This window comes from Humulus lupulus, chromosome 1, assembly GCF_963169125.1.
Source record: "Humulus lupulus chromosome 1, drHumLupu1.1, whole genome shotgun sequence".
Classification (NCBI taxonomy): Eukaryota; Viridiplantae; Streptophyta; class Magnoliopsida; order Rosales; family Cannabaceae; genus Humulus; species Humulus lupulus.
The window spans coordinates 163590243-163606406 of NC_084793.1; positions in this window are offsets into that span (position 1 = coordinate 163590243).

Below are 16164 nucleotides of genomic sequence, written 5' to 3' on the forward strand. Positions count from 1 at the left end.
CCAAATAGATGAACAAAGTATTTTTTTTTCAACCGGTTTAGATAAAATCGGTGGCTGCGACATATGAGACTTTAGAGCCTGGAAAGCCTACTCGCACTCCTCTGTCCACTCGAATTTTTTATTTCCCCTAAGTAGATTAAAAAATGGGACTCACTTGTCTGTGGATTTAGAGATAAATCTACTTAGAGCAGCAATCTTCCCGGTTAAACTTTGAACATCTTTTATCTTTGTTGGAAATTTCATATCGACTAGGGTTGATCTTTTCGGGATTAGCTTCGATACCTCGTGAATTCACTATAAATCCCAAAAATTTCCCTGATCCAACTCTGAAGGAACACTTAAGGGGATTCAGCTTCATCTGATATTTATTTAAGATGTTGAAGCACTCTTGTAGGTCCCCAATGTGTTCTTCTGCCTTCTTTGACTTAATCAGCATATCGTCAACATATACCTCCATGTTTACACCGATCAGCTCTATAAACATATGATTTACCAGTCGCTAGTAAGTCGCACCAGCGTTTTTCAAATTGAAAGGTATCACGTTGCAATAGTAGAGCCCTGTATCGGTCCGAAAGCTAGTGTGATCCTCATCAGGTGGGAGCATACTAATCTGATTGTATCCAGAGTATGCATCCATGAATGATAGGATCTCGTACCCTGTAGTGGCATCGACTAGCTGGTCGATCCTTGGGAGCGGGAAACAATCTTTAGGGCAGGCTTTATTAAGGTCTGTGAAATCCACGCGTGTTCTCCATTTGCCATTCAGCTTGGGAACTAGTACGGGATTAGAGACCCACGATGGATAAAATGCTACCTTGATGAATCTGTTCTCCTTTAACTTCTCGACTTCTTCCTTTAAAGCCTTCAATCTGTCTTTGTCGAGCAACCTCCTTTTCTGTTGTACTGGTGGAAAACTTTTATCTATGTTCAGGGGATGGCTGATAACTGCCGGGTCAATTCCAACCATATCTTTATGCGACCAGGCAAAGACTTCCTGGTCCCTCTTCAAAAATTCCACCAGTCTTTGCTTTGTTGTTGTCTCTAAGTTTTTACTGACTTTCACAACCCGGTCGGATCTGCTTCATCGAGTTGGACTTCCTCGAGGTCCTCGACTGGTCTTACTTCATCAGAATCCCCAAAGCGAGGATCTAAATCTATATCCTCACTTTGGACAACACCCTATTTGGTGACGTGCTCACCTGATTGGGCTTTTATTTCATCGGCCAATTGCAACTCTTTTCCGGTTCCTTCCCTTGATCCACCCCTTTTTGCCTTAGTAATCGAGGAATTGTAGCATTCCCTCGCTTCTTGCTGGTTTCCCAGTAGGCATCCTATCCCCGCGTCAGTTGGGAACTTCATGGTGACGTGCCAGATCGAGGTTACGACTCGCAGGTCAACTAGAATTGGCCTTCCAATCACAGCATTGTATGCAGAAGGACAATCAGCTACTATGAAAGTAGTGAGTAATGTCCTGTTCGCAGGTGTAGTTCCTGCTGTGACTGGGAGCCTGATCGATCTTGTTAGCACGAGCCCTTCACCAGAAAAACCATAAATGGTTTGGTTGCACGGCTCCAAATCCTTCACTGACAACTTCATTCTTTCCAGTGAAGACTTGTACAGAATATTTACTGAGCTCCCTGTGTCTATTAACACCCGCTTAACCATCATGTTGACTATATGGATGTCCACGACCAGAGGGTCTGAATGAGGGAATCAGACATGCTGAGCGTCAAGCTCAGAGAAAGTTATCAGCTCTTCCTCTGTTCGAGCATTCTTGGGAGTTCGCTCCTCCACATTCAGCATTTCGATGTCCTGGTCATGGCGTAAGGTTCGAGCGTATCATTCCCTTGCCTTCCCACTATCTCTTGCAAGGTGTGGGCTGCCATAGATGGTTAGCAATGTACCTGCCACAGGAGCTGGCTGTAAAGGTGGCGAGCGTTGGCGTACAGGCACCTACTCGTTGCCTCCTTGAGCCTCTTGCTGAGAACCTCCAGTGGCTCGTACATACCTCCTTAGGTGTCCTTGTCTGATAAGGAACTCAATTTCATCTTTCAGTTGGTTACACTCATTGGTGTCATGAGCATAGTCCTTATGGAAACGACAAAATTTTGTTGTATCTCTCTTGGAGATATCCTTCCTTATTGGCGCTGGTCGCTTGGTACACCTCCGCTCTGCTTCGACAAGGGCCGTGTAGTTGGTGAATCTTGGCTTGTACCTATTGCCCTTAGGGCGGTTATTCTCGGATGTCGACGGCTCATTGTTCGCCCCTTTTCCACCATTTTTCCCGTTGCTTTTGCCGTTTCCATTGGGTTTATCTGACCCGTTGGCGGCTTTAGAGGGATCTTCCTTTGGTCCCTTGTCTTTTGCAGGCGACTTCCCTTTGTTGGCAATCGCCTCTTCGAGCTTAATGTACCGGTCTGCTCGATCAAGGAATTCTTGGGTACTCTTCCCCCCATTCTTCCTCAAACTGTTCCAGAGGGGTGAGTGGCGCCGCACTCCAGCAGTAAGTGCCATCATCTTTCCCTCATCGCTAATCGTTTTAGCTCCAGCTGCCGCTCGCATAAAACTCTGGACATACTCTTTTAAAGAGTCTCCCTCCTTCTGGCGTATCTCAACTAGTTGGTTGGCTTTAGTCGGGTGTATACCACCAGCATAGAATTGCCCATAAAATTCCTTCACGAACATTTCCCATGACACGATGCTAGCAGGAGGGAATTTAAAAAACCATTCCTGAGCAGTATCAGATAGGGTGGCCAGAAAAATCCTACAACAGGCATCATCCGACACCTTCTGGATATCCATCTGTATCTCGAACTTATTCACATGAGATACTGGGTCCCCATATCCTTCAAAGTTGGGCAATACTGGCATCTTGAATTTGCTAGGGGTTTCCGCCATTGCTATTCTTTGTATGAATGGAGTGCCTCTTCTCCGATCATACTCGATGTGGGATGTTTGGCTCCCTACTAGCTATTGGACGACCTGATTCAGTGCATCGATTTGAGCCTGCACTGCGTCTGGTATCGCTGGGGCACATCCCTCAAGTCGTCATCTCTATGCCTTTGCTCGCTAGCACCTAAACGGTCAAAGACATTAGGTTGCCTAGGCTGCCCCCAGCGTTCTGGCTAGCAGGCCTATTTTCTCTTGGTGGGGGGTTCCTTTCTCCACCTCTCTCTCCTTGCCCTCGACCAGCATTCCCTCGGTCGAAATCAGTTTCGTTGTAAGCATGACTGTCTCAAAAATGTGATTGGCTATGGCGCGACTTGTTGATCGCACTATTTCCTCCTCTTGCTGGTACCTCTCGAGTGTTAGGGGAGCCTGTGTTGGTCGATGTGTCCCCAGGCATTATTATGTCGTGGGGGCCCCCTGACCGCAGAGCCTGACTCGGCATGCCTTCTGCTAGTAGAAGGACGCTGTCCCCTGCTCGGTGGATTCGGCTCCTCAGCAGTTTGGCATCTAGGGGGAGGCTGCCCGACCCTTTTCTACCTTTGACGCTGTGGATTATCTCGACCAGCACGAGAAGGTGGCTGCTGCTCAGGATCTTGAAATGGAATATCCTGTTGAGCAGCAGGATGTGGCTCCAGCCTTAAAGGGCTTGCCAGTTGAGGTGGAGGACTTGGGTCTAGACCTTATTGTGGTGGTGCACTTGGTGGCTGATCTGGTTGAGAAGTTAGCGCAGGTTGTCCCCATGCCAATTGGATGGCTGCCTCTAGAGCAGAAGTGGCATCTCTTTGTCGGTGGTCCATGTCAGCCTGCCACTCATTCAACTCTTGACGTTGACGGTCAATTTCTCTTTGTTGCAATGCCATCGTCTCAGCCACATTCTCCTGATTGGCCCTCAGATTGGCCAACTCCTCCTGCAACACCATCAGTGCTGTCCTCAAGGTCTCAGAATCCATCTCCTCCTCTTCGAAATCAACCTGTGGTTCATCTTCAGCCACATTTGGTGGAGGAGGCTGAGTGGATGCAGCACCAGAAGTCTGCCCCATCTTTCTAGATGTTTTTGCCATTTGATTTCCTTGGAAGTCTTGAGTTGAGCTCTCAATGAAAGCAACAAAATGTTGACCCTCAAATTGGTCAACGACACAGAGTCAGATAAACAATATAAAATGAGATGAAAACAAGAAGAAATCAAGACGAAAAGGTAAACAACACAAACAATTTATAGTGGTTCGGCCCCAATTATATGGTAATGACCTACGTCCACTTAGTGTTCTTATTGATGTAGAATCCCAACACTGTGATCACTGAACTAGGGTTCATGAGTTTCACAAGCTTCAGGATGATTACAATTTCGGTGAATAATAACAGTATAATTTTCTCTTAGAATTCTCCCAATCTAAAAGTCCCCTCCCTTGAGCCCTTTGATTCGTATTTATAGGCTCAAGAAGGTTACATGGGCCAATGGGCCTTAATTACAATTATGACTTGCGAATCTAGGTAAATAAAAAAAATTACAATTAATGCATAATTACAAGATTCCACATCTAACAGAATTAAATGAATACATGCGACCAGGCTGGTTGCACATAAATATGACGTGTGATAATCCAATAATCTTCTGGTTGATGGCCGAGTAGGATACATTCACTTAAAACCATCACGCGCCTCCGAAGTGTAGGCCAATCCTGCCACGTCATTAGGTAGTCCGTTTTTGGGTAAACAATATATATGTATATATAATTTCTTAACTATTAGAAAGAAAAAAATTCAATTCCTAAAATTTATTTTTAACTAGCATGTTATTCTTTTTCAGTTCATTCTAAGAAATACTTGTAACTTGAAATGTTCAAGAAATACATGCATGATTAGTAGTGAATTAAATAATTTTTTAGTTCTATGAAAAAAGCATTCATTCGCTATTTAATTTTAACAATATTAGTCCATTGAGGCATTTTCACTAACACCCACATCATCCTATAGAAGTATCACTCACTAAATTTAACAATATTAGTCCATTGAGGCATTTTCACTAACACGTGGTATATTAGTAAACTACAAGTAAACTTGATCATATTCTAGTAAACTACAATTATGCTCTATTTGATGCCTATCATTCCAAATCTCACAAGCAAAGGTGCACCACGGCACCAAAAACCAAGTCATGTGTTCTATCAACTTATTCTGCCCACTAATATTTGCTCATGATCAATCAAAATACCTCACAAAATGTCAAAACCACACACAAATCATACCTGTAATCTTTGTTACAACATTGAAATTTATACATCTATTTATATCAACAAGTGAGCAAAAATATAGATATTTATCAATCTAAGCATAAAGAATATCTTGAAACATATTTGGGTAAGTTTAGATTCTCATTTCTCATTAATACACACAATACAAAACAGAAGTCATTTTAACCATTTAATTTTTTTAATGAACAACCATACAAAAAGGTTGATACAATAATTACAAGAGTCACCATCAATTTAATATACAATTGCAAACTTATTTTTTTTTATATATGAAACAACAAGACATAGAAATTATCATTATTTTATTCAATATGGTATATTAGTATGTTATAACGATTAGTATATAATCAATTACTCAATAGTGACTCAAATTATTAACCAAACTATTTTATATTATCTCAAACAAAGTCTAAGAATGCATAACTTGGCATAATATCACAAAAACCTCAAAAGTCATGAAAATCAAATTAAGAGCAAAAGCAAATATCATGGATAGAAATATAAGAAGCAAAATATCAACTGTATATAATACAATTGGAAGACTTAACAGAAAAAAAATAAATAAGAAGAAGAACACTTGACAACAAAATGAGAAAGAAAAAATGAAAGTATTTTGACCAAAGAAAAACAAAATATGAATTAGTGGAGGATTCCTTTATGCTTTGATATATGACTAATAAGACATTATTATCATAATGTACTTTTCTTCGTGAATTGTAAAAATAAAACTATTTATATAATATATATATATGTATATATTGCATATAATTGATAAAAAATAAAATCACATATGAATATACTGACATACATAGATATAAGATAATAGTGGATTTCTAAACCCAAATATCTCTCATTTGCTAACACTCTTCCAATCAAGGCAGGGACACACACAAAAATGAATTCAATCATTGCATTTTTTTCATCATTATTTCCACATAATATATGATAAGCATATTTTCAGCTATAAATCTTGAATAAAAATAAATTAAATAATATTTAAATATAGAGGAAATAAGCAAAGCTTATTATAATAAGCACATACACTATAACTATAGTGTCCGTGAAAAAAAATAAAAATCATAATTTGAGATTAAATTGTAAAGTAGTCATGGTCTCAAAGGCATAATCCCCATAAAGAATCTAATGTTGCCATCTAGTCTCACTCCCCACCCAATTAACTATGAACAATTATCTATTACATTATATAAACTTAATATCTCTTTTATGATTTCTATCTACTATGGTTTATGATTTCATTTTTCATTTTAGTTTTTTTTCTCTTTTGAATTTGTTATTTGTTTTGCAAAATAATATATATATATATACACACACAATACATAAAACTAACACATATAAGTTTTCAAATCAAGCATTCAAACGGAGCAAAATGCTCAAAGCACACGTCTACTTTCTACCTTGCCTCTAAATTTTTTATAGCAGAATTCATTGAAGACTTTTATCGAACATATGGCAGCCACTCTCAGTGTGAGAAAGAGTGTAGAATAAAAACTTTGTTCATGTGTCTATACGGACAACACTACAGACCACAACACTACAAAAGTTTTAGTTTCTTTGAATAGAGAAAAAGAAGAACGCATACCTGTGTTTGAAAATCAGTGGTCTCCATGTCGTCTAACCCCAACGAGCCCCCAAGCCTCCGCATCATCTAGCCCCAGAGCCCGCTCTAGCCCCAAGCCTCCACGTCGTCCAGCCCCTCGCAACCCTCGAGCCTCTATCAGTCCAGCCCCTCACAACCCCCAAGCCTTCGCGTCGTCCAGCCCCTCGCAGTCCCCGAGCCTCTGTCGGTCCAATCCCTCACAACCCCCAAGCCTCCACGTCGTCCAGCCCCTCGCAGCCTCCGAGCCTTTTTCGATCGGTGAGAGAGAGAGAGCGGCTGAGGGAGTTCAAGGAAATAGGTTGAGGCTGAGAGAGAAGAGAGATAGGCGGCATAAATATATAAAGAGAGAAAGAGAGTGAGAGAGAGGTTAACGTTTTAGGGTTTTTAATTTTAAAAATAAAAGTTGTCTTTAAAAATATTTAAAAAAAAATTAATAAGTACTTTTTTATTTTATTTGAATAAGTAGTTTTTATTAGTTTAATAAATATATTATATATTTTTGTATTAGTTAATAGATTTTTCAGTTAAACAAATATTTTTTTTTTTTTTGGAAAAGAAGGACTATATATTTCAACTAGCACAAACCAATTACAAGATTAACAGTAGCAATCAGCTACAACACACAACAAAAGCACGAATTACAGGGGATTTATAAAGCTAATGACATCTCTGACTTTTTTCTTAGCCTTGGTACAAGAAATAGTCTTAACTCTAGCTTTGATATCAGTTTTAATGGTGGAGCTAACTACCAAAACTGAGCTACAACTCAAATCAAACAGACATCTATTCCTGTTACACCAGACTGAGTAGATCATTGCAGCAAAAATCGCATTCCAAACCAGCAGCTTCAGATCAGAACCAACATGAGAGCACCAACACTTCCAGGCTTCCATGGTAAGAGGCCAACCCTGGAAACCAGACCAAGAACTGACTGCTTGCTGGAGGTTCTTAGTGAAAGAGCAGTCAAAGAAAAGGTGTTGGTGGGACTCGTTGAAACACTCACAAACCGGGCAAAGATAAGAAGGAAGCTCCAAGATTTTTCCTAGATTATCACGAGTAAGAAGATGATCATTTATCATTTGCCAAGAAATGAATCTATGTTTCGGGACACAGATATGATGCCAAACAGCAGAGGCATACTGCACCTCAGAAGCTGCTGTAAGAGACAGATGAAGGAGTTTAGCTTTGAACTTGCCTCTTAATACCGAAGAGTTAATAGCATAATGATCTACAGCAGTCCTCAACTTCAGAAGTTTTCAAAAATACCAACTGGTATCATGAATTAATGGCACAGACCAGAAGCTCTTACCTTTAAGATAGATGGCATCTATCCATTTGACCCAAAGACAATCTTTCTTGCTAGAAATTGCCCAAATATACTTAGCCATCATAGCAATATTCCATTTCCTGCCTTCACAGAAACCAATTCCTCCATACTTTTTGGGAAGACAGACTTGCTCCCAAGAAGTAAGGTGAAGCTTGCTGCGATGCCCTTTAGTCCCCCACAGGAATTCTCTGCAACATTTATCAATGGCAGCCACTACTTTCTGAGGAAGAATAAAGATATTCATCCAATAGTTTCTTATTCCAAGAAGGACAGAATGAATAAGTTGCGCTCTGCCCGCAAAGGAAAGGTTCCTACTAGTCCAAGAATGAAGATTCCTTTGAATTTTCCCAATAATTTCCCCACAGTCCACAGCTCTCCATTTAGTAGGTCTTAGATGTATTCCAAGATACTTAAGCGGAAACGAGCCTTCTTGCATTCGAGAGATCTCCAATAATTGAGCTTTACAGTCGGCATTGATACCTCCAAAGTAAATGTGCGATTTGGTATTATTGATTGAGAGGCCCGTAGTTGCACAAAAACTAGCAATAGCAGACTGAGTAAGTCTCATAGAGTTCACATTCCCCTTGCAAAAAATAACTAGATCATCTGCAAAACAGAGATTGACAAGATTAACATGCTTGCAAAGGGGATGAAAACCAAATCCTTTATGATTAGAAGTCTGAAGTAAAAGCCTGGTTAGGTACTCCATAATCAGGACAAACAACAGAGGAGATATAGGGTCCCCTTGTCTCAGACCCTTTTCCCCTCTAAAAGAGCCATGAAGCCGGTCATTGAGCATCAAAGAATAAGAAGTCCCCTTTAAGCAAACCAACACCCAATGAATGAACCTAGAGGGGAAACAAAGCCCTTTTAGCAAGTCAGCCACAAATTGCCAATCTACTGTATCGTACGCTTTAATGAGGTCAATCTTCATGAGACAACGAGCTGAGATATTCTTCCTCGTGTAGCCCTTGAGAAGGTCTTGGAAAATGAGAATATTATGAGCCAAGAGGCGGTTCTTTATAAAAGCCCCTTGATTTCCATGAATCAAAACAGGAAGAACTTCAGACAAACGAGAGCATAGCATCTTGGATATGCATTTATAGAGCGTATTGCAACAAGCAATAGGTCTATAATCAGCAGCTGTTCTAGGAGAATCAGTTTTCGGAATAAGGGATATGACAGTTTCATTTAAATCAGTAGGAAGAAAACCATCATGAAAAAATTGTAAAATTTCCATACTGATGTCATTGCCTATCTCTTTCCACAAGCCTTTGAAAAAACCAGCACCAAACCCATCCGGACCCGGGCTCTTAGATGAGTGAATGCCAAATAAAGCCTCTTGAACATCTTTCTTTTTGAAAGGCCTGATCAAGTTAACTTGTTGCTGAATAGTAAGTTTTTCACCAAAACTCAAACTGTTGAGATCAATCTGCCTATTAGCCGAGCTCTTCTTCCCCATAAAGTTCCTGAAATGACTGAAATAATGCTCTATCACCTTATCATAGTCATCTATCACCTCCTCATTGGCCATATAAGAGGTAATCCTATTCTCAGCTCTTCTCTTCTTCATGATAGCATGGAAATAATGAGAATTTTCATCATTAAATTGCAACCAGGTAATTTTGCTAGTTTGATGGAGGAGACTAGCATATCTCTTCCTGGCTAAAACGAACTCCTGCAAATTGGCCTGTTCAGCTAATTGAAGCACAGTGTTGCTGGGATCATTAGCTAAAGCACCCTGAGTTATACTAAGATTTTCCTTAGCTAACTGATAACAGTGCTCAATATCACCCACTTCCGATCTGCTGAACTTCTTAAGAACATGCTTAACTCTAAGGAGCTTAAGGACAATACCAGCAAGACCAATTTTATAGCTAGATTTGTTCCAACTGTCAAGAACCACTGATTTGAATTTATTATGGTACATCCAACAATCAAAAAATCTGAAAGGTTTGATACCAAATTTGCCAATAACTTGATTTTTGATCACACAGTAGCTATGATCCGAATGAATGTCCCATTTGAAAAAACCTTCAGTGTTAGGGAAGAGATCCAACCATTTCTCATTAATGAAGACCCCCTGTCTAGTCTAGAGTAGATTCTGTCACCAAATTCCTGTTTATTCGACCAAGTGTAAGAGGATCCAGCACAACGAAATTCATCAACTTGGCCTAAGGAAAGCCAGTTTTGAGCATCAACAAGCTCCTTACCAGTTATGGGACGACCTCCATTCCTGTCTTGATAGCTGAACATGGCATTGAAATCGCCTACAACAATCCAAGGAAGAGTCAAATGGCCTAGCCCAGCAAGTTTCTCCCATAAAATTTTCCTGTCAAACATAGAGTTGGAACCGTACACAGCTGTTAAGTAGAACTCAGTGTGGTGCCCAGAAGCTCTAATTTTACAGTGGACGAACTGAGTATCTTCCTCAATAATTTGAACTTGCACAAACTTCGATTGCCAAATTAATAAAATTCGGAACGAGATCATATTACTCGAGTAATAGTCCCAGTTGGGAAAACTGTTACCTATTATATCTGCTGTTTTCTCATGGCGAACTTTAGTTTCAAAGAGCGCCCCAAACCCAATATTATTCAAACGACATAAATCACGAATTTCTCGCTGTTTATTACCTTTATTCATACCCCGAACATTCCAACTAAGAATGTTGCACTTCTCCATATTGACTAGAAAGAGAGTGTTTTTGTTAAACAAATATTTATATATATAAAAAATATTTAATTAATTATATAATATAATAGATATTTTATTAACATCTAATATTATATATTATTAATAAATTGGAAAAATTATTTAAATAACTTATTGTTAACTTATTACAAATTATTAATTAATAATTTTTTCTCTATTAAGTATTTTTATTAAATTATACTAATACAAAAAATAAAAATACTAAAAAAAATTATATGGCATTATAATATAATAATGTACTGTTAGCATATATAATTATTTTAAAAAGAGAATTATATACTGTTCATATATAAAGCATTTTTTAATGTTCTTTTTTACTAATTATTTAAAATATAATTAACTAATTTAAAAAATAAATTTTAGTATTACAATTTAGTAATTAATATTTAATTATAAAATTAGATTAAAGTATTGTTACTCTTAATATCATAATTAATTTAAAATTTGATATAAAAATTATTATAAATACAAAACTTTTAGGACACACATCAGTATTTAGGACTCGCTCCGCGTGCCCTCAAAGAATTCTTTTAGGACTCGCAATGCGAGCCCTAAAAAGTTCAAGAGGTGTATATATATTAAAAAAATAAAATAAAACTTTTAGGACAAGCATCAGTTTTTAGGACTCACTCCACGAGCCCTAAAAAGTCCAAGAGGTGTTAAAAGAAATAAATCAAACTTTCAGGACACGCGTAAGTTTTTAGGACTCGCTCCGCGAGCCCTATAAGAAATTCTTTAAGGACTGGCATAAAGTCCAAGAGCTGTTTTTAGGACTTGCATCTAGGTGAGTGCCCTAAGAAAGTGTCCTAAAAGAGTGTTTTTTGTAGTAGTGCCAATGTGCCCTGTCCTTGGAGAAAGTAACAAACATTAATTCATAACATATTTTTACTATAAGGTTACAAAATATATTTAATCTAAATCATGCATTTTTTTAAAAAAAATATCACAAAATATTTATTCCTGTCACAAAATAATATTTTTTTTAACCAAATCAATAAGTGTGATGAGTCTTACAAATTTTTTCCCAGCAGTATATCTTAAGCATTTGTGTGTGAATGTGAAAACAGAGATCATTGCTCTGTATGTAAATTTTTAGCCTTTTTCAGGGTCATTGCCCTATGTGGCAATCTTTTAGCCTTTTTCTCATAGAGTACCCAAATTAGACGTTTTCACACTACATTGAAGGCAACCTTTATCAGTGGTAGAGTATCTTCTACATAATTTTAGTTACTTAGTTCCAACATACTCAAAGATGACAATCACACAACAATGCAGGTAGCTCTATTCTAAAATGGAGCCCAAAAATACTGTTTAAGGATCATATGCTCACACACTATAAACATAGATTGATTTGGAAGAGTATTAATTAGAGGAACTATTTATTTTGATTTTATTTTTTGTAAAAAAAATATGCATGATATATATTAACTATAAAGTCTAACTAGTAGTAAAAATACAATTTTTCATAATGTTTGAGTCTTTTTCTTTGGACAAGAACAAGAAGACATCGAGCAACACTTTCTAGCATAGGGATATGGCACAACACAAACAATATTTAATTAGTACAAACCCGCAAGGATTTCCTAAGGGAATCAAACCTGACCATATCAAGGTCTTTTGTGAAAATATCTGCAATTTGTTTGTCAATCTCAATATATTCTTAGACCAAAGTTTTATTTTCAACAAGTTCCCTTGTGCGACGCGACACATCATCAACACAAAAACATTTTTCATGGGAAATTTTCAAATGTTTTCCCAATCGACATGGTTCACATTTAGCAAAAGAATATTTACTTAAATTCGGTAAATCATGAACATGACTCACACTTCCCATTTTTCTCAAATTTTCAAAATCCACATGATCATGTTTTTCATGACACAAAATAGTATCACTCCATGTGTTTATGTGACAACTGTGTGATTGAGATAATGTGTAACAATTATCAACAAATTTATAACCCTTCAAAACATAATTTCCATCAGGGTCAAGCACAAAACAATTATCATGAGAAAAATTTACAAACAAGTTTTGGTCACAAATTTGACTTATACTAATTAGATTAGTTTTAAGTCCATCAACCAAAAGAACATTTTGCAACTTTGGTAGTCCTTCAGAATTTAGAGTGCCACTGCAAAGTACCTTACAAGACTTACCATCTCCAAATGTGACTTCCCCATTTTTCAAAGTCTTGAAGTCAGTGAGTATGCTTTTGTTACCTATCATATGCCTAGAACAATCATTATTAAAATACTAAGAGTTAGAAGCACATGTTCTAAGACAAGTAAAGGCAGCAAGACATTTGAATTTATTTTTCTTCACCCAAACTTTCTTAGGTGGAGTCATTTTCTTCAACGACATTTGTCTCAAATTACCATGATGATTAAAAGTAATTTTTTTGAAGAAAATTCATCAAGGTAAAACATTTAGGTTGAATATGACCTTTCACTCCATAGAATTGGCAAATTGGAATAAAATGACCAGTTTTTTATTCTGAAAATTTCTAGTCTATTTCTCATGTGTTGTGACAGATTGAGAAGATGAGGCCATATGAGTCTGAGTAGAACCTGCAGAAAGGTCAGTCGTCGAAACAACAGGAATAATTTCAGAAATAAAAATTGTTTTTCCTTTAGGTTTAGATCCATTTGATCCTAATCTAGAAGAATCACAAGCTTTTTGACCTGTAAGCAGAACATCATCCAAAACCATAAATCTATGACTAAGCACTTTGACACCTTTCACAATTTGATCAAATTCATTAGACAGACGTTTGATTTCAGAATATTTAGCAACAATATCAATTTCATATTTTTTAACAAGAGAGTCAAGTTCTTCATTTCTCTTCTTGAGAATTTTGTTATTGTTTGCCATCAAACGATTATCTGAACACATTTTCAACCATTGATCATACATGTTTTCTGTATGATTCTTTCAAGGAATCCTCATCCAAATCAGATTCATTCGAATCGACATGGGAACTCTCTTCTGTTGAAATAGTATTATTTAAACAAACAAGGTTCTCATTCACCTGTACAGAAAGAGGTAAGCAAGAAAAAAAGTTAAGGCAAGATTAGAATTTTCTTCCTCATCACTACTTTCAGAGTCCTGGTCACTCCAAGTGGTTGCCATGACCTTCTTATTTTTCTTCAAGGTATTGGCAAATTCGGATTGAATATGTCCAAAACCTTCACACTCCATGCATTGAATACCTTTTTTATTAGTATATTCAAAAGGTTTGGAAAAATTATTACATTTGGAGGATTTAGACATGTTTTTCTTGTTACCAATCTTTTTCATAAACTTCTTAAAGTTTTTTTATGACAAGATCATTTCATCATCATCTCCCTCATCTGAGCTTTCCATTTTCTCTTTGGAAGATTTCAAGGCAATCGATTTCTCCTTCACAACAATTGGTTTCTCTTGTTGGTGGATCTTTTGATTAAGTTCAAAAGTTTGATGAGATCCCATCAATTCCTTAACTTTCAATATGTCAAGGTTCTTTACCTCCTCAATGGCTGTGATCTTGGATTGAAACCTGTTAGGAAGAGATCTAACAATTTTCCTAACCAAAATAGAGTCAGACAACTTTTCTCCTAAAGCAAAATATTCATTAGCAATGTCAGACAATTCTTCATAAAACTCAGTGAGGGTTTCTTTTTCAGAGATGCGAAGGTTTTCAAATCTTGTGGTCAACTTTACAAGCCTAGATCACTTAACATCAGCGGTTCCTTCAAATTGAGTTTGAAGGATTTCCCAAGCATCTTTGGTAGACTCACAAGATGAAATAAATTTTATATAAATCTCACCAACACAATTAAAATTGCATGTAAAGCTTTATTATTATAAATTGACAACTTATCTTCTTCATTAGATCATTCAAGTTCAGATTTTACATGTGTCTTATCGGATTTTGAATCTGTCTCGACAGGTGGTGTCCAACCAGTCAATATTGATCTCCAAGCCCTTTCATCAAGGGATTTCATAAAAGCATTCATCCTTACTTTCCAGTATGGATAGTCTGTATCATTCAACTATGTAGGGAGAATTATAGATCCACCTTCTGCAAAGAAAGACATTTCACAAGAAACAAAACAAATGGAAAATCACAAAATCTCACCAAGAGTTTAATAACTTGGCTTTGATACCAATTGAAATTCTATTTTTAGTAATTACCAAATTAATTAAACCAGGTGAATTAATTAAGGTACGAAATGGTAATTAAATGTTGAAACATATTTCAAATATGTCGGGACAGAATAAGAACTTGTCACGACAGAAATTGAACACAATAAAAAGACAGTGCAAAAACATTAAAGAACACAACAAATTTTTATGTGGTTTAGAAATCCTTTCGAATAACCTACATCCACGGGGCCACGCCCAGAGAATAAACCAATTAGTAAAGAAATAGTGTGTACAAAAGCATTGACTTAAACAATGTAAGACTCCCTCTTAAACTATTGTCGCAATCCTGAGATCAGGCATAGCGCAAAGTCGACATCTTCGTGACTCTTCTCTACGAATCTAGTTTTAATGAAACGTTGATTCTCTTGAAATCCCTTCAAAGAATAGCGAGTGCTCTCCTCCTCCTGAAGCGAGAATTTGATGAAATCTTCTCCAAAAGATCCTTAGAAACACGTTCATAAGAGATACCACCTGTTACAAGGAACAAGATAGATATATGGACAAGTGCACTCGACACACACACAAAGATTAAGGTGAATAACTTAATCTTTACAAAGAAACACTCCTAAAAAATAACAAGTGTTTAAAAAATACAAAATGGAGGAGGTGATTTTTCCAAAGGCCTTGGCAAGGTATTTATAGCCGAGAACATCGTCCAAGGCTAGCTCTTCTGCATTCTTGCAATTAATACAAGGATATTTGCAAATTTCTTTGATTGAAAAAAATCTGCAAGCTAGGTTGATTTTGTTCCGACGAAATAGGAAACTACTGAGTCAGCATGATCATCAATCTTGATTGGTGGCTATAACGAATTTGGTCATTTTTCTTGACCAAGTTCATTTTTGAATCTTTCTTATCCAGAATAACTCAATCCTTGAGAATATGCAGTGAATATAAATCAAATAATATATCTTTATCACAAGATAAGACATTTGACTTTCCAAGAGCTCTTGCTATCTATTTATAGCTAATTGTACATTCTGAAGAACCTCTCTTGTAATCTGGACCAATAAAGAAATGATTTGCAATTTTTCTTTGATTTAGAAAATCTGCCAGCCTGATTAATTCCGTGTCAACAGAAAAGGCAACTGTTGAGTCAGCAATGACATCAGACTTATCT